At 47.8% G+C, this 25,246-nt stretch overlaps 2 non-coding genes across 2 annotated transcripts; both read left to right on the top strand.

Annotated features, from left to right (window-relative positions):
- Window positions 1-8,329: 8,329 nt before the first annotated feature.
- Window positions 8,330-8,401, top strand: TRNAE-CUC (transfer RNA glutamic acid (anticodon CUC)). The gene has a single exon. It is a non-coding gene; the product is annotated as a tRNA-Glu (tRNA).
- A 362-nt stretch (window positions 8,402-8,763) lies between these two features.
- On the top strand, window positions 8,764-8,836 carry TRNAV-CAC (transfer RNA valine (anticodon CAC)). The gene has a single exon. It is a non-coding gene; the product is annotated as a tRNA-Val (tRNA).
- The last annotated feature ends 16,410 nt before the right edge of the window (window positions 8,837-25,246 follow it).

Here is a 25,246-nt window from a genome sequence, read left to right as displayed (position 1 = left end):
CTTCGGGGGTAGCGCTACAATTATTTTTCGAGAGGATTTCAAAATAAAAAGCAGATTTTCCAGGTACTGCTTTCAATTCTCCCTATAAGAAAGGATATCTGAGGTCCATGTTTACAGGTTTCATGTTATAATATAGTAATGATACTGCACACTGCATAATTTATCACTACCAAGAACCGCTCCCAGCATTAATTATAAAAATGTCCTCCCTGAACATATTCAGGATTTTTCAATTGTGGAATTCACTCCAGCTAAATAGCTAGCCGTTCAACCTATACACTTCAATGTTTTCTTTTCCTCACATTGCCGTCCATGACAAGTGTAAATTATATGCAATGCCAGCCGAGCATGTGATTTGAGGGCCCGTTCACACCAATTGTGGTACTGGAAATGTGCGTTTTTGAGTTTTCTGCACTGCATGGGAATGTACTGCCCTGGTTAGATGCGCATGGGTGTTATTAATTGTTAATGGCACCCCAAATGCATCTAGAAAATTAGTGAATGTTGCGCACACCAAACTGCATGGTATTACAGTACCATGTGGTTTGGTACAGTGCAATTTTAAATGTTGTGCCTGATGTACTTTTTGCATGATCCTGGGCATTTACAGCCCCCCATATACTTACCTGAGCCCAATCTCAATCCAGCAATGTGCATGAGAGCCGAGGCTCTCTCTCCCCCCGCATTCCTCATTGTTTCAGACATAGCAGTGGGAGCCACTGTCAATCACAGCCAGTGAGGAGGGAGTGGGGCCCAGCCATGCTCTGTGTGGCTATGGACACACAGTGCTGGCTCAGGAGCGAGCACACCAAGTGCCCCCATAGCAAGTGACTTGTTATGGGGACACTCAGTGTGTGTGTGTGTGTGTGTGTGTGTGTGTGTGTGGGGGGGGGGGGGTTCTTGGAGGGCTGGTGGGGCGAAGCAAGAACAAGAGAATCGGGGCTGCTCTCTGCAAAACCATTTCACAGAGCAGATATACAACCTGTTTGATTGCTTTTGGCACCACTCAAAGTAGAGGTGAAAGCCAACCCCCCCCCCAACAAAAAACAGTTGATAACAACCTATGTGTACATGGACACATAGGATAACATGATGGGGAGTTTATTGACTGTTGAAAAAGACATCTGAAGCCAAAAACAGCAGCTGTAAAAACATCCAAAAATGTCCAGTGTGCATGAGGCCTAAGAGTTTAAAGTGGGGTTCCACTCAAATTTTTAACTTAATCTTACCCCCTTCAGTTAATTGCATAGATGTTCAAATGCCGCACGGAAAATTTTCATACTTTTGGCTCTGTATGCCACCAGAATAAAATTAAAATTAAACAATCCAAATGAATTTGAAGTGCAGACTTTCAGCTTTAATTCAAGGGGTTGAACATAGATATCAAGTACAAATTTTAGAAAAGGCAATCGTTTTTATACACAGCCCCCCCCCCATTTTCAGGGGCTCAAATGTAACTGGACAAATGAATATAATCATAAATAAAATGTTGATTTTTAATATTTTGTTGAGAATCGCCTACTGGCAACGACTGCCTGAAGTCTGGAACCCATGGGCATTAGCAAAGACTGGGTTTCCTCCTTTCTGATGCTTTGCCAGGCTCTAACTGCATGTCATGACCTTGCAGTAATACATTCATGACCTGTCTGTCTCTTACCTGGTCTGTGTATCAGCCTTGAGGCTTGTACTCTCACACCTGCATGCTTAAGTAATCTTCCCTCCACCCTAGCCTCAACAGGAACCACTATTTAACACCGTATTCTCCAAGCCTGCCTTGCTGTGCAATATTGTGTGTTTGGCTTCCTGGTTGCCGTGTGCTCTAAGTTTGTATCTGTCTCTGTTACCGATCTTGGCGTGTTCCCGACTATTCCTGTCTGCTTGTGACCCTGACCTTTGGTGCGTTCTCGACTATCCCGGTTTGCCTGTGACCCTGACTTTTGGCGTGTTCTCTGTTATCCTTGTCTGCTAGTCGCCCCCACATTTGGCTACCTCCTTACTATTCCTTGCTGTCCTGGGCTGCTGTTTCCTCTCCATCCTCCTGTAGCCTACTGTGAGCGTGAGCTGGGAGACCCTGGGGGCCGCGACCTGGAGCCAGTTGCAGCCCAGTCCATCCTCACCACTAGAGGCTCTGGTGAACACCAACTGGCTCTTAGACTCCACGCTCGGGGGAATCTATGATCTAACTCACTGTGGGATCCGTGTTGGTGCTCCAGGGGACCTGCCTTCCTGAACCACCCCGAGTTCCATCTGCAGCAGTCAGCCTTAGGGTCCACTATCATAGTGGTGCACTCCTGACCCCAATGGGGTGCATCTGTCACCTGGATACAGGTGACCTGACACTGCAGCTGCCTTCAGTCGTTCTTTGCTTGTGGGTATTTCTGCCTTTAGTTTTGCCTTCAGCAAGTGAAATGCATGCTCAATTGGGTTGAGATCAGGTGATTGACACGGCCATTGCACAATATTCCACTTCTTTTCCTTCAAAAGCTCCTGGGTTGCTTTTACAGTGAGTTTTGGATCATTGTCCATCTGTAATGTGAAGCACAGTCCAATCAACTTTGCTACATTTGGCTGAATCTGGGCTGACAGTATATCTCTAAACACTGCATAATTAATCTGACTGCTTCTGTCACATCATTAATAAACACCAATGACTCAGTGCCACTGGAAGCCATGCATGCCCATGTCATCACACTTGGTAAAGATAAAAGTTGTGATAGCGCTGCCCAATAGTAATCAATCATTCAAATAATAAACTCCTGTGAAAAACACATAAACACATATTGGGTAAATAAATAAAGTCCTAACAGTTCACGCATAAAGTGCTCTAGTGCATCTTCATATTTCAATATGTGTTCCACCATGTAACAAGAGTGCTCCATCACCAGGTGAAATGCTCGCTCATCTCAGGACAGAACCCTCAAAAGGGCCAACACAGCATAATGGTAATCAATCCTGTGCACCAGATAGTGGGTCCTCTGCTCACTTCCTCCTCTGATGATGGGACTTCCCCAGCTGGGATGACTCCACAGAACTCTCAGGATAAAGGAAACAATCTCCAATAGTGCAGTATCATGGTTAACATGCATAAGAGAATACCAGCCAAGCTTAAGGGAATGCACTGACATTTATTTATTATTATTATTAAAAACAAGCAATATGACAGCATCAATATAGCACCCTGGTTGTAGGCAGGGTTGCTAACAAATTTCGTGCTAGGTGGTAACTAGCCTGGTTAATTGTTAGGGGCATCCACTGACTTTTCTCTAACTCTGGATTTGATGCACCTCTCTCTTCTGTCACTAGGTGGCATTGTTGCCTGTGGCATTCGAATGACAAGGGCACAGTGCATTCAGACTAGGAGTGGATGGGTTGTCTCAGCCAATTGGCAGGGGTTTATTTGGTCCCTTTGCCTGCTGGGAGATTCTATCTATCCAGGAGGAGTCAGGTGATCGGGGTTCTGTGCCACCTGGGTGGCTGTCTGGGTGGACATGTGTTACAACGTCCGGGTTGCTAGGCCAGAAGCCAGAGGCCTATCCCGGGAGCACCTAGCTGCTAGGCTGTCTGAGACCTATCCGGGTTTGAGAGAAGCAGCGCAGGGTTGGGGCTTCATGCAGGAAGCCCAACCAAGTTGCAGAGGTTCCGTCAGACGGGGAAACAAATTGTTGCCATAAGGGATGACCACTACTGTCGCCAGAGGCAAGTGAGGATCAAGGCCAGAGGTAAAGGGGAAGCAGTCGCCACCAAGGGACAACCACTCCGGTTATCAGAGGACAGTGTATGGAAGTCTGAAGAAGTACCAGAGCAGCCTTTTCACCAGCCGGGGACGGTGAAGAAGTGGGAAAGCTTCAGCAAAGTGTCAAGCCAGGGACCCAGCGGGTTAGCAGGGGTGAAGCTTGAGGAGTATACAGCGGGTTAGCTGTGGAAGAGCTCAGGAGATCCAGTGACGGCTGGGGTCTTAACGTTTAGTGAGAGACTGGGAGCTCGGTGAAGATCTACAGTGGGATACTGTGAGATGTAAAAGAAGATCTGTAATGGGTTACTGTGATTTACGTGTATAGATATGTTAAAAGTTTATTTGCCATAGGAGACAGCAGTTCTACAAATACAGTTGCTGCATCCAGCATAAAGGCCCTCCACCTGTATAGCTGTCTGTCTATTATTTTTGCCTCGGACTCTGCCAATTGCTATTGCATCTGCCTAAGGGTGTCCTGGCCCTAACCCTCTCTCCACCAGAGCTGTTTAGGAGACAATAAATCTCTTTTTCTTGCATTCAAAAAGGGACTGGCGCCCATGTTTTCAGCTTGCATTACACCCACCATGCCTAATAACCCACACCCACAAGGAAGGATGTCAGCTCTCCCTTACTCTGGAGATCACCATTAGGCCTTTAGGAGTCGGGGACAATGCTACATCTAGATCAAGTAATGATATACACCCCCTGGCTCCTCTTTTACGCCTTACATCACTCTCCCATGTGGCTTCTTCTGATACTGGCATGGATAGGAGGCACTGATAGAGAGGCACTGATGGGCACTGATAGGCAACACTGATTGGCAGCACTGGTAGGCACAGATTGGCAACACTGGTGGGCACTGATAATAAGCACTAATTGGCAGCACTGGCGGTCACAGATTGGCAGCACTGGCGAGCACTGATAGGCAGCGCTGGTGGGCACAGATTGGCAGGACTGTTGGGTCTGCACTGATAATCAGGATACTGATAATCAGTGCCCTCATTATCAGTGTACATGTCCCTTTTACAGAAGCCAGTTATCGGCACTCTTCTCCCTTCCTCATGCTGTCAGCATGAGGAAAGGAAAGCCAATAACTGGGTTCCGTTTACATCTTGATCAGCTGTGATTGGCCACAGTGTCCGGAGGACACCCATGCACCGCAGCCCACCTCCCAGAACTGGCCATCCATGCTGTAGCCGCCATTCAGCTATAGCATTGTCGGCAAGTGGTTAAAAGGACACTGTATGGATATGTTACAGGGCCTCTTCAAAGCATTTGTTTTAAGTGGACTGACTCAGATATTAAAATGGCTGCCTTGGTGATAAAATTCAAAAAGTATAATAAAAGTTGTTTAACCACCTCAATACAGTGCATTTTCACCCCCTTCCTACCCAAGTCATTTTTCAGCTTTCAGCACTGTCACACTTTGAATGACAATTGCGCGGTCATGCAACACTGTACCCAAATGAAATTGTTATCATTTTTTCCCCACAAATAGAGCTTTCTTTTGTTGGTATTTGATCACCTCTGCGGTTTTTATTTTTTGCGCTATAAACAAAAGAAGAGTGACAAGTTTGAAAAAAACACAATATTTTTTACTTTTTGCTATAATAAATATCCAATTTTTTTTTCTTTAAAACAATTTTTTTCCTCAGTTTAGGCTGATATGTATTCTTCTACATATTTTTGGTAAAAAAAAATCACAATAAGCGTATATTGATTGGTTTGCACAAAAGTTATAGCGTCTCCAAAATAGGGGATAGATTTATAGCATTTTTATAATTTTTTTTACTAGTAATGGCGGCGATCTGTGATTTTTATCGTGACTGTGATATTGCGGCGGACATATCGGACACTTTTGACACATTTTTGGGACCATTCACATTTATACAGCGATCCGTGCTATAAAAATGCATTGATTACTGTATAAATGTGACTGGCAGGGAAGGGGTTAACACTAGCGGGTGATCGAGGGGTTAATTATTTTCCTAGGGAGTGATTCTAACTGTAGGGGGAGGGGATTCACGAGGGGAGGAGACCGATCGGTGTTCCTCTGTACTGAGAACACACCATCGGTCTCCTCTCCTCTGACAGGACCGTGGATCTGTGTGTTTGCACACACAGATCCATGGTCCTGCTCGGTTACCAGGCAATCACGGGTGCCCGACTCCCCAGTGACACAGCGGGCGTGCACGATTGTTGTCGATGGCGCACGCGCGCCCCCTGGTGGGCCGGGAAAGTGCCCTCCTGCAACAAGAGCTGCGCCGCCTGGCTGATTGATGGCCGGTGGTCGGCAAGCAGTTAGTGTGTGTGTGTGTTGGTGGGGGGGGTTCTTTATGATCTATAAGAGAGATATAAGGATTGTAGAGGGGTTGACTAAAGGCTGTAGTTCATGAAATGAAGACTGTTTTAAGTGGCTGTAATCCTCTGAAATATGAACAGAGCATATCCCTTAATGGTGTGTACAAGCCTCAATCCAAAGCACAGAGTGTGATTTCTGTCTCTTTTCTCTTCACTGCTATCTGCATTAGTTTCATCTGATGTTATCCTGACACCACAGAATCTTGGGAGACAGCCTTGCCCCCTCCAGCTGTACTCAGTGGTGCATGTTTCCCTATCAGATGGTGCAGAGCAGGGATAGGCAAGGACCAAGCCTGTGGCGGACATTTTCCAAAGTACTGACCTTAGTGAAGGACATCAAGGTACATTTCAGATTAAAACCATCAAAAAATACTCTGTCTACTAGCAGGGTCCCCATAGATCTCCATTTAGAGCAGACCAGGGTCCCCATAGACCCCCCTTTAGTCTTACCTTTTCACCTATATTCCCCGTGCTATGAGATTTTCCTGCACCACCAGTTACAGGAGCAGGCCAGGGTCCCCATAGACCCCCCTTTAGTCTTACCTTTTCACCTATATTCCCCGTGCTATGAGATTTTCCTGCACCACCAGTTACAGGAGCAGGCCAGGGTCCCCATAGATCCCCCTTTAGAGCAGGCCAGGGCAGCAGGTCCCCCCAATAGAATAGATCCCCCTTTAGTCTTCTTACTCTTACCTTTTCACCTGTGTATTCCCCAGGTTTTTCTGCACCACACTCCAGGCTCTCCTCCTGCAAAGAATATATACAGGCATACCCCACTTTTAAGTACACAATGGGACCAGAGCATGAATGTAAGACAAAAATGTACTTAAAGTGAAGCAATACCTTTTTTCACTTCTCAATCAGAGACGGCCTATCCATTAAGGGCACATGGGTGCTGCCCCCTCTGTCACGCCACCCCCCTCTATGTAAAATGGATAGATTCATGCATAGCATGAATCTATCTATGGCCACTGTAGCCACCCCCTATTCATGTGTCTGGCCCCTTTCAGGATGCCGGGCGCCTGAATTCCAGTGATGGGGTTTTTTTTTTTGAAGCACCTGATTAGAGCCATAGGCTCCAATAGGCTTCAGAAAAGGTGGACTTGGAGCGAAAAGCATTGAACTTGCAGTCCACCCAGATGTGTTAGAAAAACAAATGAATATTCTAGATTGTAAGCTCTAACGAGCAGGGCCCTCTGATCCCTCCTGTATTGATTTGTATTGTAAGTGTACTGTCTGCCCTCATGTTGTAAAGCGCTGCGTAAACTGTTGGCGCTAAATAAATCCTGTATAATAATCACCTGATTGGCTGAAAGCACAGGCAATCCCATTGGTCGCCTAGCAGAAGGCAAGAAGAGACGCATGGAGGACACAGGAGCCGTCGCCTGACCTGCGCTACCCGTCCCACAGCTTGCTGCTGTCACCCGCTGCCTGACCCGCCACCACGATGGGGTAAGTGCCAGTCAGACAGCAGGGGGGGGGGGGGGGTCACAGTGGCTGCATTTGCTGGGCACAGTTGGCTGCATATGATAGGCACAGTTGGCTGCATTTGCTGGGCACAGTTGGCTGCATTTTCTCAGCACAGTTGGCTGCATATGATGGGCACAGTGGCTGCATATGATGAGCACAATTGGCTGCATATGATGGGCACAGTTGGCTGCATTTGCTGGGCACAGTTGGCTGCATATGATGGGCACAGTTGGCTGCATATGATGGGCACAGTCGGCTGCATATGCTAGGCATGGTTGGCTGCAATTGATGGGCACAGTGGCTGCATTTGATGGCACAGTGAGGCTGCATTTGATGTTTTTGTTTCAGTATTTTTCAGAATTTTTCAGTTCGTTTGCACCCCCCCAAAAATTTTGAGCACCAGCCGCCACTGTAATCAATGCATGTTAATACACTAGCTCTATGGAAATCTTGGTCAAATTGACATGGCACTGCTCCCAAACCATAAGTGACATAGACACCAAACTTGGGGATTTCGTTAAGGGGACCCAGGTCTACGGCATGGTAGTTTACCTGGGCAAGCTGGCCGACCCCAAAATTGGATATGTTGTAGTCCCGGGTCCCCTCTTGGTGCTCCCCAAGTTGGGGGTCCCTGTCACTTATTGTTTGGGGGCAGTGCCATATCAAGCTGATCCATAGACGTCAATGTTAAAAACTGGGAGCAGTGCCATATACATGTTGTATATTTAATAGTGTTGAGATTGTTTTTTGGGGATTTTGACAACTTCCCTGGTGGTCTAGTGGTTAGGATTCGGCGCTCTCACCGCCGCGGCCCGGGTTCGATTCCCGGTCAGGGAAAGTCTTTTATTATTTAGCCTGTGTGAACTGCTCCTTCTTACATCTTCTTACATATATTGGAGTTTCATGTCCCGCTCTTTCTTTCAAACATTTTCTTTGTAGGTTTTACTGTTCAGGCAAGAAATTGCAATCAAGAAAGAATCCTGCTAACGTATGAAATTATCTTAACAGATTTATTTATTTCCTGAAAACTACTTGTTTTACAATCAATCTGAATTGCACCAGTAAATGAATAATGGAAAATGTAGTTACTTATAGGTTAATAAATTATTAAAAAGAGAAAAGGATAAATACCCACAGAGCATATTAACACTGTGTAGTATAAAGAGTCCCTATTTGTCCTTGAATAGCTTCCAACATGAGTTTCCGTAGTGTAGTGGTTATCACGTTCGCCTCACACGCGAAAGGTCCCCGGTTCGAAACCGGGCGGAAACATTTTTTTTTTTTTCATCTGTTGGCTCGTGATCACTGTAGAAATCTTTGTTACACTAATGCCAGATACAATGTCAGATACTCGCCATAGTCTTGTTTATTTCAAATCACCCTTTTATTATTCCTTGTTTATTTTAGACATAGGATTAACATATTACAGTACAGAGGTAAGAGCTTTAAAAAATAATTGCATGACAAGTTTTTTCACAAAGACATATGAAAAAGATCAGATTGGTGAAAATGATCACTATGGGATGTAATTATAAAAAAACTGCACAACAATTTGACCAGTGAAAGTGCATGTACATTTGTTCTGTGTGAATTGGAAAAAAAAATTATGTTTAACCACTTGTCTACCGGGGCAATTTTTTACTTATTTTTTTAATAAAATCTGCATTTTCTGCTAGAAAATTACTTTAAATCCCCAAACAATTAATTTTTTTTTCTGACAGCAGACACCCTGTAGGATAAAATGGTTGCAGATGAAATGTTTTATGTTGCTTGATATTTGCGCAAACGCATATTTTCAGGAGAAATGCATAAAAACTACCAAACACAATGTAAGATAAAGGGGTTGTGTTGAGTAAATAGATACCAGATTTTTGGGGGGCGCAAACAAACTGAAAAATACTGAAACCCCCCCATCAATTGCAGCCTCACTGTGCCCATCAAATGCAGCCACTGTGCCCATCAATTGCAGCCATTGTACCCATCAAACACAGCCACTGTGCCCATCAAATGCAGCCACTGTGCCTATCATATGCAGCCACTGTGCCCATCATATGCAGCCATGTGTGCCCATCATATGCAGCCATGTGCGCCCATCATATTCAGCCACTGTGCCCATAATATGCAGCCACTGTGCCCATCATACGCAGCCACGTGTGCCCATCATATGCAGCCACTGTGCCCATTATATGCAGCCACTTGTGCCCATCATATGCAGCCACTGTATCCATCAAATGCAGCCAATGTGCCCACCAAATGCAGCCACTTGTGCCCATCAAAAGCAGTCACTTGTGCCCATCAAATGCAGCCACTTGTGCCTATCATATACAGCCACTTGTGCCCGTCAAATTCAGCCACTTGTGCCCGTCAAATGCAGCCACTTGTGCCCAGTATATGTAGTGACTTGTGCCCAGTATATGCAGCCACTTGTGCCCATCATATGGAGCCACTATGCCCACCCCCCCCCCACTCGTGGGGCTCGCGGCTCTGGCAGCACCCACCCCCACGCACGGCTCTGACAGACCCCCCTAGCACTTACCACCAGGCAGCAGCTCCTCTCAGTGCAGTGAGTGCACCAGAGCGACGGCGACTTCCGGTCCAGCGTGTGTCTCCTCCGCTGAATCCACTCCTCTTCCTAAGCGCCAGGCATCCAATAGGGTGGCCTGGCGCTTTGGCCAATCAGGAAACAGGTTTGCCGCCTTGCCTCATAATTGGCAGGGAGGCAGGTAAGTGTGAAAATAGCGAAAATTAATTCGCTATCATCACACAATTGGGTGGGATCAGGGTGCACTCTCTGCGCCCCGAGCCCACCCTATATTGAAGCCTAATAGAGCCTGTGGCTCTAATCAGGTGCTTCAAAAAGTACCACCCCCTCCCGTCCCCGCCATAGGAATCCATGCGTCCGGCATCCTTAAAGGGGCCAGGCGCATAGATGGGGGGGCGGCGCCCGTGCGCCCACAGTGCACGGGCAGCCACTGATCAAGCTCTAAAATTGCATGCACCCGGGAAATGGAGAAAAACTACAGTACACAAAGTTCTCCATAGGTGACGCTTTTAAAGCATTTACAGGTTTAGATTTAATTATAATTTATGATCCTAGAATTATTTGCTCTCACTCTGACATCCGCAACAATACCTCCCATGTGTCATACAGTTGCTGTTTACATACTTTACATGTTCATATTTGCTTTCGCGTTCATGTGCAGGGTGACAGTGGGCTTTACATTTTTTGAAATATTTGTATTAATTTCATTACAAATTAATTTTTTAACACTTTTTTATTTATTAATTTAACTTTATTGCAATCTCAAGGACACTAACAAACCCCCTATGTGATAGCATGGGTTTTACACTTTATGGGCTATATGGGCTATACACTTTATAAAGACATCAGATGTTTTTTTTAGACCCTCATTGTCTTCCTTGCCCTTCCCTGCAGCTAATCAAGCACAGATTGCAGTGGCAGCTGGTGAAGTTTTAGGATGGGGGGCGCCAGACCCAGCCCTTCCTTTTTGACCCCTCCCACTTGGTGAAAATGGGCATGGTTTCAGCGAAATATTGGGCGTGGCCCTAAGGTGGTGTGGTTAGCGTCTGAGATGAATGAGGGATGGAGGGAGAGAGAGAGGGACAGCAGGCCCAGATCCTACACAACAATAGAAATATGTGTATTCTAGAAAGTTTAACAATCAGCAGATAAAGATACTCCAAACACCTGGTGTTAGCACTTCAATTATCCCGGCACCATGGTTGTTATGGTGTCAGGATGATTGAAGCGCATTATTTCTATTATTACATTGTAATATGAAATGAAATCATTCAACTCACCATAATGCAGAATCAGTGGGAGCCCCAATTGTGTCACTAGCCACGTCGCCTACAACCAGATGCCATCAGGCATCCCCAGAAGTCTGTCCTTACATCAGGTGCCAGATACAGCCTTTGCCCCCCCCAAATGCAGCCTCTGTCCCCCCCCCAAATGCAGCCTCTGTCCCCCCCATGCAGCCTCTGTCCCCCCCCAAATGCAGCCTCTGTCCCCCCCAAAATGCAGCCTCTGTGCCCCCCCAAATGCAGCCTCCGTCCCCCCCCAAATGCAGCCTCTGTCCCCCCCCAAATGCAGCCTCTGTCCCCCCCCAAAATACAGCCTCTGTCCCCCCCCAAATGCAGCCTCTGCCCCCCCCAAATTGCAGCCTCTACCCCACAAAATGCAGCCTCTGTCCGCCCCAATGCAGCCTCTGCCCCCCCCAAATACAGCCTCTGTCCCCTCCCCCAAATGCAGCCTCTGCCCCCCCAAATGCAGCCTCTGCGCCCCCCCAATACAGCCTCTACCCCCCCAAAATGCAGCCTCTGTCCCCCACCCAAATGTAGCCTCTCCCCCCCAAATGCAGCCTCTGTTCCCCCCCAAATGTAGCCTCTGTCACTTCAACCCCCCCTCCTTCTCCGCACAGTGGTACTTACCTTGGGTCTCCTGCGGTGTCTGCTTCACACTGGCAGCAGCATTCTTCCTGTTTCCTCTCTCGGGCGCAATGAGAGATAGAAACAGGAAGTGACATCTAACTCAGGTCAGATGTCAATCAAATATGAAGCGCCGAGTAGCTTCCGCCCGGCGCCTGTAGTATCTATTACTATGGTCGGGCAGAAGCTACTCGGCGCTTCAGAAAACACCGCAAGGCGGGCTAAACGACCGCAAATGCAGCGCCACGTCTGCAATCTCGTGATTGCATAGACGTGGCGCTTCCCATAAGTGCACTGTGTCCGGCGTCCGAACACAGTGCACTTAAGGACCTTTTCTTTTCTTTTTTTTAAAGGGCCAGTAATAAAAAACTTTTTTTTTTTGTTGCTGCCTGGAGGGGGGGGGGGGGGGTGGCGCCCAGGCGCCCCTATGGACGGGCCGCCACTAACAGATTGTTGTACTCAGCCGCTACCCTAACTGGGGAATGACAGCTGTGAATCCGCAAAAAGGATGATTCCTACTACTGCTGAATAGAATAGAATAAAATAGAATAGAAAGAAAAATTAGATTAAAACATAATAGAATCGAATAAAACAGAATAGAATAGAAAATAAAGGAATAGAATAGAATGGAAAATAAAGGAATAGAATAAAACATAATATAATAGAAAATAAAGCAATAATATTTAAATTAATAGAATAGAGTAGAATAGAATAGAGTAGAACAGTATAGAATAGAGAAAATACACAAGATTAGAATAAAAATATGGTCAAAAAAAAAAAAACGAAAAAGATTAAAACAGACTAGAATAAAATAGAATATACAAAAATAGAATAGAATAGAAAATAAAATATTAGAATAGAAAAAAAGAATATAATAAAACAGAATAGAATAGAATATAAAGAAATAGAATAAAAAAAATAGATTAGAATAGAAAATAATAGAATAGAAGGGAATGGAAGAGAAAAAATAGAAGAGATTAGAATAGAATAGAACAAATATAGCCATCTTTTGAAATTTGAATTTTGGATCTATTTCGTTTTTTTTTTCTGCTCTAATCTTTAAAGCAGCCTAAGTAGGAATTTTATATCTTACTGTATTTATTGCACTGTTTCCATTTCGAATTTGAATTCATTTCGAATCGACTGAAAAGTCGAATATACTAAACAAATCCGAATATATGAAACAAATTCCGAAAATGAATCATTCTAACATAAAACGAACATAACTAAACGAAATTCCGAAACAAAACGAAACTCATTTTTCCATCATGCTTCTCTCTAATCCAGAGTGGGGGCACTCTAATACAGGAGGTGTGTTACTGGCGAGATCACCAGGTCAAAACAGAGGGGTAAAAAAACGAATGCAGCCACCACATCTAATGATTGGTAGGCTGCAATATATTGCGTTTTTGGTTTTGGCTTTAATACTACTTTAATGTTTTATATGCTGGGGGATTTAGGTTTGTTTTTTGTATTAATCCAGTCTAGACATGAGCACATTTTCCATATTGCATAGCCAAACATGTGCACATATGGTCGCTGACGAATTAATTCATCTTTCTGGTACAGAAGTTGACCATCCTATGTCACCTTTCTGCCCCCTAGACAGTGAATCTACACAACTCAGCACATGGGCGTGCACGTGGGGTGTGCCAGGTGTGCCTGGGCACACCCTAATGCCCAGGAACATTCAACACACCTCAGGACTTTTTTTCTGTCAGAATGTGTTAGAATTTTTTTTCGGCACCTCCGCTAAAGGAACACTGGTAGCTGTGGGTGGGACTATTGTCATTTGGGAGTGTAACTTCTGTAAGAACTACAGGCACCAGCCGTGGAGTAAGCAGACAGTCTGCCACATTTTCCGATACTGACTCTGTAGTTCCGGCTACAGCATCCCTGACAGCTGAATATCACTCCGCCGCCTGCTATCAGGGATGTTGTACCACGTGAACTACAGAGGCAGCATCAGAAAACTCCTGACTGCTTACACCCCAGCCGTGGCTGCAGTGCTCACAGGGGTTACTGTATTTATTGTCATATAACACTCACCTTTTCACCATGAAAATCTGGTGCAAATAGTGTGTGTGTGTTATACGCCAATACTTCAATTTTAGCTGCCTCGGAGGGGACAGGGAGGGGGGCGGGACGAGCGCTGTCAGATTACATACAGTGAGAATCTCCTGTTTACTTGGCGGCCTCTGTAATAGGAATTCCCTTCTCCTAGGTGGCCATTCTGTCTATCATAGGAGATTCTCACTGTATGTAATCTGTCGGCGCTCATCCTGCTCCCCTCCCTGTCCCCTCTAGGCTGCAGATGGGCATTGATCAGGCTGCACTGATGGCAGTGGTGAGGCTGCTGCATTGATGGCAATGGTGAGGCTACATTGATGTGGACTGATTAGGCTGCATTGATGGCAATGATGAGGCTGCTGCATTGATTGCATAGCTCCCAACTGTCCCTGATTTCGAGGGACTGCCCCTGATTTGGAGCAATGTCCCTCTGTCCCTCATTCCTCCTCATGTGCCCCTCATTTTGGTCTGATCTATATAGTTGTGTTTAAAATGTACTATTTATCTATCAAAAAGTGTTTCCCAGTGCTAAACCTTTCATCCAATCTCTAAATTGCTGCAAGTGTAAATACTAAAAGCCAATATAAAGGAATAATAGTGGTAAAAAGCACTTGTGGATTTAACCAATCATTTTTTTTGTACAATTCTTCTTTAAGGGGGGGGGGGTGGCAGGAAGTGTGTCCTATGCCTACATACTTTTGCTAATGGGTGTCCCTCATTCCCATTTCAGAAAGTTGGGAGGTATGCATTTTATCTTATTAAAATTATTCATTTTTAATGATATAGTGTGTATGTAGAATACATCTATGTAGCACCTCAGAAGTCCCAGTAATTCCTAACCTATCAAAAAAAAATCTTATCATAAACAGCGAGCAACGGTATTCCATAGTACAGCCCAACTTCAGGAAAGTAAATAAATCCATCCCTGAGGAGTGGGGGAGAGGGGAGTCTCTCTCACCTGATTCTAATCTCTCTTCCTTCATCCAAAGCCATGCCATAATCACATAGACATGTGCGCCGTCAATAAATTTGTTTTGTTTCGTTCCGTTTTGTATTAGAATTAATTTGTATTTTGTAATCGTGTCCGAAATTTTGTACGAAATACGAATTTTCGTTAAGTTTGTTAACTTTTCGTAGCAATTACGAATGTTCGTTATGATGAATTTATCATTATGAGGGGTTCCCACCATCCCTGTGCTGTGCTGACTTCCTGGGTTTTTAAATTTTAGGTTAATTAACTTTTTGTAACAATTACGAATGTTCGTTAGGAATTTCGTACAAAATTTGGAAGCATAGCAATTCGTATTTCGGATCCTCCCGAATGTACGAATTTATGGAAATTCATACGTATTTTCGATTCGTACGAAACTAATCGCACATGTCTATAATCACATACCTTACAGGGACATTAACCCAGTATGGTATGATGTTAAGGCTGGATTGTGACCACAGCCAGTAAAGTGCACACCAGTAGCTTTTTTTTGTTTTGTTTAACCCAGCAGGCTGAATGAAAAACAAAACTGACCACTCAGGAGGAGCCGCTGTACTAACTATCTGACATTAGTACAGCGATCTCCCCTACTGAGTTACTGTGCTCTGACAGGGGGACTGCCTTCCTACCAGAACACTCTAGCCAGCGCTCTCGACCATTGGCTGAGAGTGCTGATCGGGAGCCGGTCAGCAGACCTTTTTCAGTCATGCCCCTTCAAAAGGCCAGCTTCTGTTGGAATAACTATAACAAAAAAAGAAAAGGGAACCAATAAAATATGGTGCATTGGTGTACCGACTGGTATTGTTCCACACGCTTATATTAAAGCGGTTGTATACCCGCACATCGAAAAAATTAAAAAGAAATAAACCCTGCAAGGCAAAGGCATAATGAGCTAGTATGCACCGCATACTAGCTCATTATGAAATACTTACCTTAGATCGAAGCCCCCGTATCGCAGCCCAGTCCACGTCGAGGGAGCTGACATCTTGCTCTCTGTGATTCTTCTGGGTTCACAGCTCCGACACTAAGAGTGGCCAGGGCCGCGATGTCGTCACTCCCGCGCAGGAGTCTTCTACCTGGCAAGGTCCGGCAGGGTCTGCCGGACCTTCAGCCGGGCATTCAGAGCGCATGCGCTGCTGACATCAGCGGCTGCATGCAAAGGGAATATCTCCTAAACCGTACAGGTTTAGGAGATATTAATTTTACCTGCAGCTTAGCCTTATTATAGGCTTACCTGTAGGTAAAAATGACAAATTAGGGTTTACAACCACTTTAGGCGGGACTCTGTGACAAAAAGACGTATGGAGGAGTGTGCACTGTGTCAGAAAGACGACTCAGTACTAAGTGTCACATAGATGAGCCCACGGGAAATAATTAACGGACTAAGAAAGTAATGAATTCAATTATTTTATTGAAAAAGGATCAATTATTAAAATTACAACAAATCCACACTTGACGCTATGAATAAACATAAAGATCTGGGGACAAAGACAGACAACAAACACACATAAAACAACGATAGACACCACCCAAGAAATTCATCAAATAGTACTATAAATACAAATTGCGCTAAACCGCATCACCACCCAGCCTAATGAATTGAATAGGAAAGCAACGGCCATTGCAATTTCAGAGTTGTAGTGTGAAAGGGTATAGCATTATATATGACAGTCCGTGGTTGAAATACAGGGCAAGATGATAGTCAGTTCAAGGGATTGGAGAAAAGGGGGAGATGAAGCCAGGGAGCTGTCTGCAATTGCAGATCATGTAAAGTCCACTGAGCTATAGATGATAATGAGAGCTGTATGTCCACAGACTGAACGTGATCCAGGTATGTAAATGAATGATCAAAAGAGCTGTTGTGATTAGCCAAAGGTATTCCACTGGAACAAATGAATGACAAATGGTCTGTTCCCGGACAATGATAAAGTTCAAAGTGAGAATTTAACAAATGTTCAGTCAACAGAAATTGATGATGTGGGTAAATCAATTACTCACCATCTGTGTAGAGACTGTGAAAGCAGCACTGTGCAGCACAAATGTGAACAGCTGATCTGAACTTTCATAGATTATCAAAGGTTCTCTTCATAGCTGTATAACCTCGTGCTGACTCCAGAAGTAGCCGCTCACAGTTGATAAGTAGCCGAGAACCGCTATGCAGAAGATAGGCTGGCTGCCTTGTGAAGAGTAGCAACTCCCAAATCTCCTATATCAGGGACACAGCCAAAAACCACGGACCGGCTAACCAGCGAGGTGGTGATGCCGGGTGATGCTTGAGGTGGCGTCTGATGCTGCAGGGAGTGACGTCAACGCGTTTCACTGGGAAAACCCCAGTTTCATCAGGACTAGCGCCCCCTAGCTGAGGCCAGTTTTAATACACAAAATTTCAACTCAGCTTCAATTAACTCACAGGTATCTAGCCACTTGCGGATTGTCTCCTGTACATATACGTCGGCACTTTAAAGATGGATATCTCGGTAACGGCAGCAGCTGTTGTAGCGCATTGGCACATCAGCATACGCACATGCGCACTCGCGCGTCAGCGTATGCGCGTATGCCCGTACGCCAGAAGGGCTATTTAAATTAAGCTCTTGCATAGACTCATTGCTGTTTGATCTGCAGCTTCTGTGTGTTCTGACCTGTTATCTGTGCTGACCTCTGATCTTGATCCGGCTTGTTCTCACTAATACTGTCTGCTTGATACCCCGACCCCGGCTTGTTTTGAACTTCTCTTCTGCCTGCTGCTCCGTCTATCTGCCTGAACATTACCGACCCGGCTTGCCTGACGCTGCAACAAGTCACGGCTCTGCTCTGCAATCGCATCTGGATCCTGCTCTAGCTGCAAACCCAGCCTGCCACAGCCCAGGTCTGCCTAACCACCACCTGCCTCCCTGCTGCACATCCATCCACAAACTACCAGTTATACAGACTACAGGACTGATCTCAGGCACTCCTACGCCACCGTACTTCTGTGGCTACTGTCTCACCTTCAGTAACCCACAAGCCGGTGTGGTACCAGAAGCCCTCCTCTACTCGTCAGGCTCACCAGGTTACGTGACAGTAGCCCTTCCTGTTAGACAGAAGCCGATCATTAGATCAGCTTCTCTTGAACAGGACTGCTGGAAGCCTTCTTCAATTTGTGGCTTGCAGCCAATCGGCTGCAGCACTAATCAGTGTATTCTAACAGGGTAGAGTCCCTGTTGTCAATACAGTGTCCCAGCAGGGGGGGATTCCTGCACCCACATCACTTGTGTAGGTGCAAGAACCTGTCAGCTAGTGATCTGAACGAAAATACCTGTGCTCGTGTACCAACTTAAAGGATGTTTTCACCTTTTAGAACATGTTACACCAGTATACAGAGTGTAACACGTTCTAGTTGCCCCTTCTCCTCCTATGTGCCCTCATCCGCACAGCCTCATCAGTAATTCATAGGAGTCTGTGAATGTATATATGACAAGTCCGGTCCACCACTGCAACAGACAGACTTGTAGTCTAAATTAACTGCAGTACACTGATCACGGGCGCCGCCCCTCTCTCCAGCCACCCCTCTATCACCAATAGATCTTCTCTATCACCATTGCATGAATCTATCTGAGATCGCCACTGCCACCCCCTATTCAGGCACCCGGCCCCTTTTTGGGCCCTGGACGCCTGAATTACAGCAGCAGGGTTTTTTTGAAGCACCCGATTAGAGCCATAGGCTCTAATAGGCGTCAAAAAAGGTGACCTGCGAGCTCCATGCTGGGCACTCGCAGGTCACTCAGCTGTGTTAGAAAAGTGAATGAATGTTCGCTTTCCTAACACTAAACCGCCTCTCCACCAATCAGGTGCTCAGATCTGTTACCTGTCACCTGATTGGCTGAAACGACAGGCGCTGTGATTGGTTGTCAGTCTGCAATTGATGGGTTTTTTTTTCCAGAATTTTTCAGGTTGTTTGCGCCCCCCAAAAATTTTTTCGCACCAGCTGCCACTGCCTGTAGTCCATCCACACTGTTTACAGCTCTGAAATGACAGCAATACAGAGGTACAGGCACAGAGCTGTAGGCAGTGTTGCAGGGGCCTGACACTTCACATGCAATCTGCTGATCTCAAGTGCAATACTTTGCAGGTTCCTGTTATAAAAAATAATAAATGCACATTTTTCACGGCAAAAATATGTACATTTATTATTTTCTAATAAAAAGTTGAACCTATCCTTTAGGTATAAGGTTTGGGTTTTATACTTTAAACCTCCCCCCTAGTCTAAATGAGCATTAAAGCATTAAACCCATGCAGTATGGGGCCCTACTGCAAGGATGTGTTTTTTTTTTTATGAACATGAATGTCAGAGAAGACACTTGGGTCATGCAGGAACATAAATGGGTTTCTGCGCATACAGTATATATATATATATATATATATATATATATATATATATATAGCCCTCAAATTTTCCACTCGGGGCTGTGCGAGAATGAGCGGAGACAGTTTCAATGTCAGCTGTTACGGCGTGTTTTACAGCTCTGCGATCCTGGCACTCCTCTAACTCGTCATGATCCGGCCGCCCTCTCACTTTCTCCCCCCTGGCAAGGCTGCTGTTTGAGGCACATCGATAATACAATTTGGGGAACAGTGAGGCTGCAATGGGGGCACAGTCAGGCTGCAATGGGGGCACAGTCAGGCTGCAATGGGGGCACAGTCAGGCTGCAATGGGGGCACAGTCAGGCTGCAATTGGGGTACAGTCAGGCTGCAATGGGGGCACAGTCAGGCTGCAATGGGGGCACAGTCAGGCTGCAATGGGGGCACAGTCAGGCTGCAATGGGGGCACAGTCAGGCTGCAATGGGGGCACAGTCAGGCTGCAATGGGGGCACAGTCAGGCTGCAATGTGGGGCACAGTGAGGCTGCAATGTGGGGCACAGTGAGGCTGCAATGTGGGGCACAGTGAGGCTGCAATGTGGGGCACAGTGATGCTGCAATGGGGGCACAGTGATGCTGCAATGGGGGCACAGTGATGCTGCAATTTGGGGCACAGTGAGGCTGCAATATGAGGCACAGTGAGGCTGCAATTTGGGGCACAGTGAGGCTGCAATGGGGGCACAGTGAGGCTGCAATGGGGGCACAGTGAGGCTGCAATGGGGGCACAGTGAGGCTGCAATGTGGGGCACAGTGAGGCTGCTATTTGGGGAACAGTGAGGCTGCAATGTGGGGAACAGTGAGGCTGCAATGTGGGGAACAGTGAGGCTGCAATGTGGGGCACAGTGAGGCTGCAATGTGGGGCACAGTAATGCTGCAATTTGGGGCACAGTAATGCTGCAATTTGGGGCACAGTGATGTTGCAATTTGGGGCACAGTGATGCTGCAATTTGTGGCACAGTGATGCTGCAATTTGGGGAACAGTGAGGCTGCAATGGGGGCACAGGGATGCTGCAATGTGGGGCACAGTGATGCTGCAATTTGGGGCACAGTGATGCTGCAATTTGGGGCACAGTGATGCTGCAATTTGGGGAACAGTGAGGCTGCAATGTGGGGCACAGTGATGCTGCAATTTGGGGCACAGTGATGCTGCAATGGGGGCACAGTGATGCTGCAATGTGGGGCACAGTGATGCTGCAATGTGGGGCACAGTGATGCTGCAATGTGGGGCACAGTGATGCTGCAATGTGGGGCACAGTGATGCTGCAATTTGGGGCACAGTGATGCTGCAATTTGGGGCACAGTGAGGCTGCAATGTGGGGCACAGTGAGGCTGCAATGTGGGGCACAGTGAGGCTGCAATTTGGGGCACAGTGAGGCTGCAATGGGGGCACAGTGAGGCTGCAATTTGGGGAACAGTGAGGCTGCCAATGGGGGCACAGTGAGGCTGCAATGTGGGGCACAGTGATGCTGCAATTTGTGGCACAGTGAGGCTGCAATTTGGGGAACAGTGAGGCAGCAATGAGGGCACAGTGAGGCTGCAATTTGGGGCACAGTGATGCTGAAAATTTGGGAAACAGTGAGGCTGCAATGGGGGCACAGTGATGCTGCAATTTGGGGCACAGTGAGGCTGCAATGGGGGCACAGTGAGGCTGCAATGGGGGCACAGTGATGCTGCAATTTGGAGAGCAGTGAGGCTGCAATGGGGCACAGTGAGGCTGCAATGTGGGGCACAGTGATGCTGCAATGTGGGGCACAGTGATGCTGCAATGTGGGGCACAGTGAGGCTGCAATTTGGGGCTCAGTGATGCTGCAATTTGGGGCACAGTGATGCTGCAATTTGGGGCACAGTGATGCTACAATTTGGGAGCACAGTGAGGCTGCAATTTGTGGCACAGTGAGGCTGCAATGGGGGCACACTGAGGCTGCAATGGGGGCACAGTGAGGCTGCAATGGGGGCACAGTGAGGCTGCAATGGGGGCACAGTGAGGCTGTAATTTGGGGTACAGTGATGCTGTAATTTGAGGCACAGTGAGGCTGCACTTTGGGGCACAGTGATGCTGCAATTTGGGGAACAGTGAGGCTGCAATGGGGACACAGTGAGGCTGCAATGTGGGGCACAGTGAGGCTGCAATGTGGGGCACAGTGAGGCTGCAATGTGGGGCACAGTGAGGCTGCAAAGTGGGGCACAGTGATGCTGCAAATTTGGGAAACAGCGAGGCTGCAATGGGGGCACAGTGATGCTGCAATTTGGGGCACAGTGAGGCTGCAATTTGGGGCACAGTGAGTCTGCAATGGGGGCACAGTGAGGCTGCAATGGGTGCACAGTGATGCTGCAATGGGTGCACAGTGAGGCTGCCAATGGGGGCACAGTGATGCTGCAATATGAGGCACAGTGAGGCTGCAATTTGGGGCACAGTCAGGCTGCAATGGGGCACAGTGAGGCTGCAATGGGGGCACAGTGAGGCTGCAATGGGGGCACAGTGAGACTGCAATGTGGGGCACAGTGAGGCTGCTATTTGGGGAACAGTGAGGCTGCAATGGGGGCACAGTGAGGCTGCAATGTGGGGAACAGTGAGGCTGCAATGTGGGGCAAAGTGATACTGCAATTTGGGGCACAGTAATGCTGCAATTTGGGGCACAGTGATGCAGCAATTTGGGGAACAGTGAGGCTGCAATTTGGGGCACAGTGAGGCTGCAATGTGGGGCACAGTGAGGCTGCAATGTGGGGCACAGTGAGGCTGCAATGTGGGGCACAGCGAGGCTGCAATGTGGGGCACAGTGAGGCTGCAATGTGGGGCACAGTGAGGCTGCAATGTGGGGAACAGTGAGGCTGCAATTTGGGGAACAGTGAGGCTGCAATGGGGGCACAGTGAGGCTGCAATTTGGGGCACAGTGATGCTGCAATTTGGGGCACAGTGATGCTGCAATTTGGGGCACAGTGATGCTGCAATATGAGGCACAGTGAGGCTGCAATTTGGGGCACAGTGAGGCTGCAATTTGGGGCACAGTGAGGCTGCAATGGGGCACAGTGAGGCTGCAATGGGGCACAGTGAGGCTGCAATGGGGGCACAGTGAGACTGCAATGTGGGGCACAGTGAGGCTGCTATTTGGGGAACAGTGAGGCTGCAATGGGGGCACAGTGAGGCTGCAATGTGGGGAACAGTGAGGCTGCAATGTGGGGCAAAGTGATACTGCAATTTGGGGCACAGTAATGCTGCAATTTGGGGCACAGTGATGCAGCAATTTGGGGAACAGTGAGGCTGCAATTTGGGGCACAGTGAGGCTGCAATGTGGGGCACAGTGAGGCTGCAATGTGGGGCACAGTGAGGCTGCAATGTGGGGCACAGTGAGGCTGCAATGTGGGGAACAGTGAGGCTGCAATGTGGGGAACAGTGAGGCTGCAATGTGGGGAACAGTGAGGCTGCAATGGGGGCACAGCGATGCTGCAATTTAGGGCACAGTGATGCTGCAATTTGGGGCACAGTGATGCTGCAATTTGGGGCACAGTGATGCTGCAATTTGGGGCACAGTGATGCTGCAATTTGGGGCACAGTGATGCTGCAATTTGGGGCACAGTGAGGCTGCAATGGGGGCACAGTGAGGCTGCAATGGGGGCACAGTGAGGCTGCAATGTGGGGCACAGTGAGGCTGCAATGTGGGGCACAGTGAGGCTGCAATTTGGGGCACAGTGATGCTGCAAATTTGGGAAACAGTGATTCTGCAATGGGGGCACAGTGATGCTGCAATTTGGGGCACAGTGATGCTGCAATTTGGGGCACAGTGAGCCTGCAATGGGGGCACAGTGAGGTTGCAATGGGGGCACAGTGAGGCTGCAATTTGGGGAACAGTGAGGCTGCAATGTGGGGCACAGTGATGCTGCAATTTGGGGCACAGTGATGCTGCAATTTGGGGCACAGTGATGCTGCAATTTGGGGCACAGTGAGGCTGCAATGGGGGCACAGTGAGGCTGCAATGGGGGCACAGTGAGGCTGCAATGTGGGGCACAGTGAGGCTGCAATGTGGGGCACAGTGAGGCTGCAATTTGGGGCACAGTGATGCTGCAAATTTGGGAAACAGTGAGGCTGCAATGGGGGCACAGTGAGGCTGCAATTTGGGGCACAGTGAGGCTGCAATTTGGGACAGTGAGGCTGCAATGGGGGCACAGTGAGGCTGCAATGGGGGCACAGTGAGGCTGTAATGGGGGCACAGTGATGCTGCAATTTGGAGAGCAGTGAGGCTGCAATGGGGCACAGTGAGGCTGCAATGTGGGGCACAGTGATGCTGCAATGTGGGGTACAGTGATGCTGCAATTTGGGGCACAGTGATGCTGCAATTTGGGGCACAGTGAGGCTGCAATTTGGGGCACAGTGAGGCTGCAATTTGGGGCACAGTGAGGCTGCAATTTGTGGCACAGTGAGGCTGCAATTTGGGGCACAGTGAGGCTGCAATGGGGGCACAGTGAGGCTGCAATGGGGGCACAGTGATGCTGTAATTTGGGGCACAGTGATGCTGTAATTTGGGGCACAGTGAGGCTGCAATTTGGGGCACAGTGATGCTGCAATTTGGGGAACAGTGAGGCTGCAATGGGGGCACAGTGAGACTGCAATGTGGGGCACAGTGAGGCTGCAAAATGGGGCACAGTGATGCTGCAAATTTGGGAAACAGCGAGGCTGCAATGGGGGCACAGTGATGCTGCAATTTGCGGCACAGTGAGGCTGCAATTTGGGGCACAGTGAGTCTGCAATGGGGGCACAGTGAGGCTGCAATGGGGGCACAGTGAGGCTGCAATGGGGGCACAGTGATGCTGCAATGGGGGCACAGTGAGGCTGCCAATGGGGGCACAGTGAGGCTGCCAATGGGGGCACAGTGATGCTGCAATGTGGGGCACAGTGATACTGCAATTTGGGGCACAGTGATGCTGCAATTTGGAGCACAGTGATGCTGCAATTTGGGGCACAGTGATGCTGCAATTTGAGGAACAGTGAGGCTGCAATGGGGCACACTGAGGCTGCAATTTAGGGCACAGTAATGCTGCAATTTGGGGCACAGTGAGGCTGCAATTTTGGGCACATTGAGGCTGCAATTTGGGGCACAGTGAGGCTGCAATGTGGGGCACAGTGAGGCTGTAATGGGGGCACAGTGAGGCTGTAATGGGGGCACAGTGATGCTGCAATTTGAGGAACAGTGATGCTGCAATTTGGGGCACAGTGATGCTGCAATTTGGGGCACAGTGATGCTGCAATTTGGGGCACAGTGATGCTGCAATTTAGGGAACAGTGAGGCTGCAATGGGGGCACAGTGAGGCTGCAATGTGGGGCACAGTGAGGCTGCAATGTGGGGCACAGTGAGGCTGCAATGTGGGGCACAGTGAGGCTGCAATGTGGGGCACAGTGATGCTGCAAATTTGGGAAACAGTGATTCTGCAATGGGGGCACAGTGATGCTGCAATTTGGGGCACAGTGAGGCTGCAATTTGGGGCACAGTGAGGCTGCAATTTGTTGCACAGTGAGGCTGCAATTTGTTGCACAGTGAGGCTGCAATTTGTTGCACAGTGAAGCTGCAATGGGGGCACAGTGAGGCTGCAATGGGGGCACAGTGAGGCTGCAATTTGGGGCACAGTGATGCTGTAATTTGGGGCACAGTGAGGCTGCAATTTGGGGCACAGTGATGCTGCAATTTGGGGAACAGTGAGGCTGCAATGGGGGCACAGTGAGGCTGCAATGTGGGGCACAGTGAGGCTGCAAAGTGGGGCACAGTGAGGCTGCAAAGTGGGGCA

Source organism: Aquarana catesbeiana, linkage group LG03, assembly GCF_042186555.1.
Source record: "Aquarana catesbeiana isolate 2022-GZ linkage group LG03, ASM4218655v1, whole genome shotgun sequence".
NCBI classification, from domain to species: Eukaryota; Metazoa; Chordata; class Amphibia; order Anura; family Ranidae; genus Aquarana; species Aquarana catesbeiana.
This window is presented reverse-complemented; position numbering and strand designations above follow the sequence as displayed.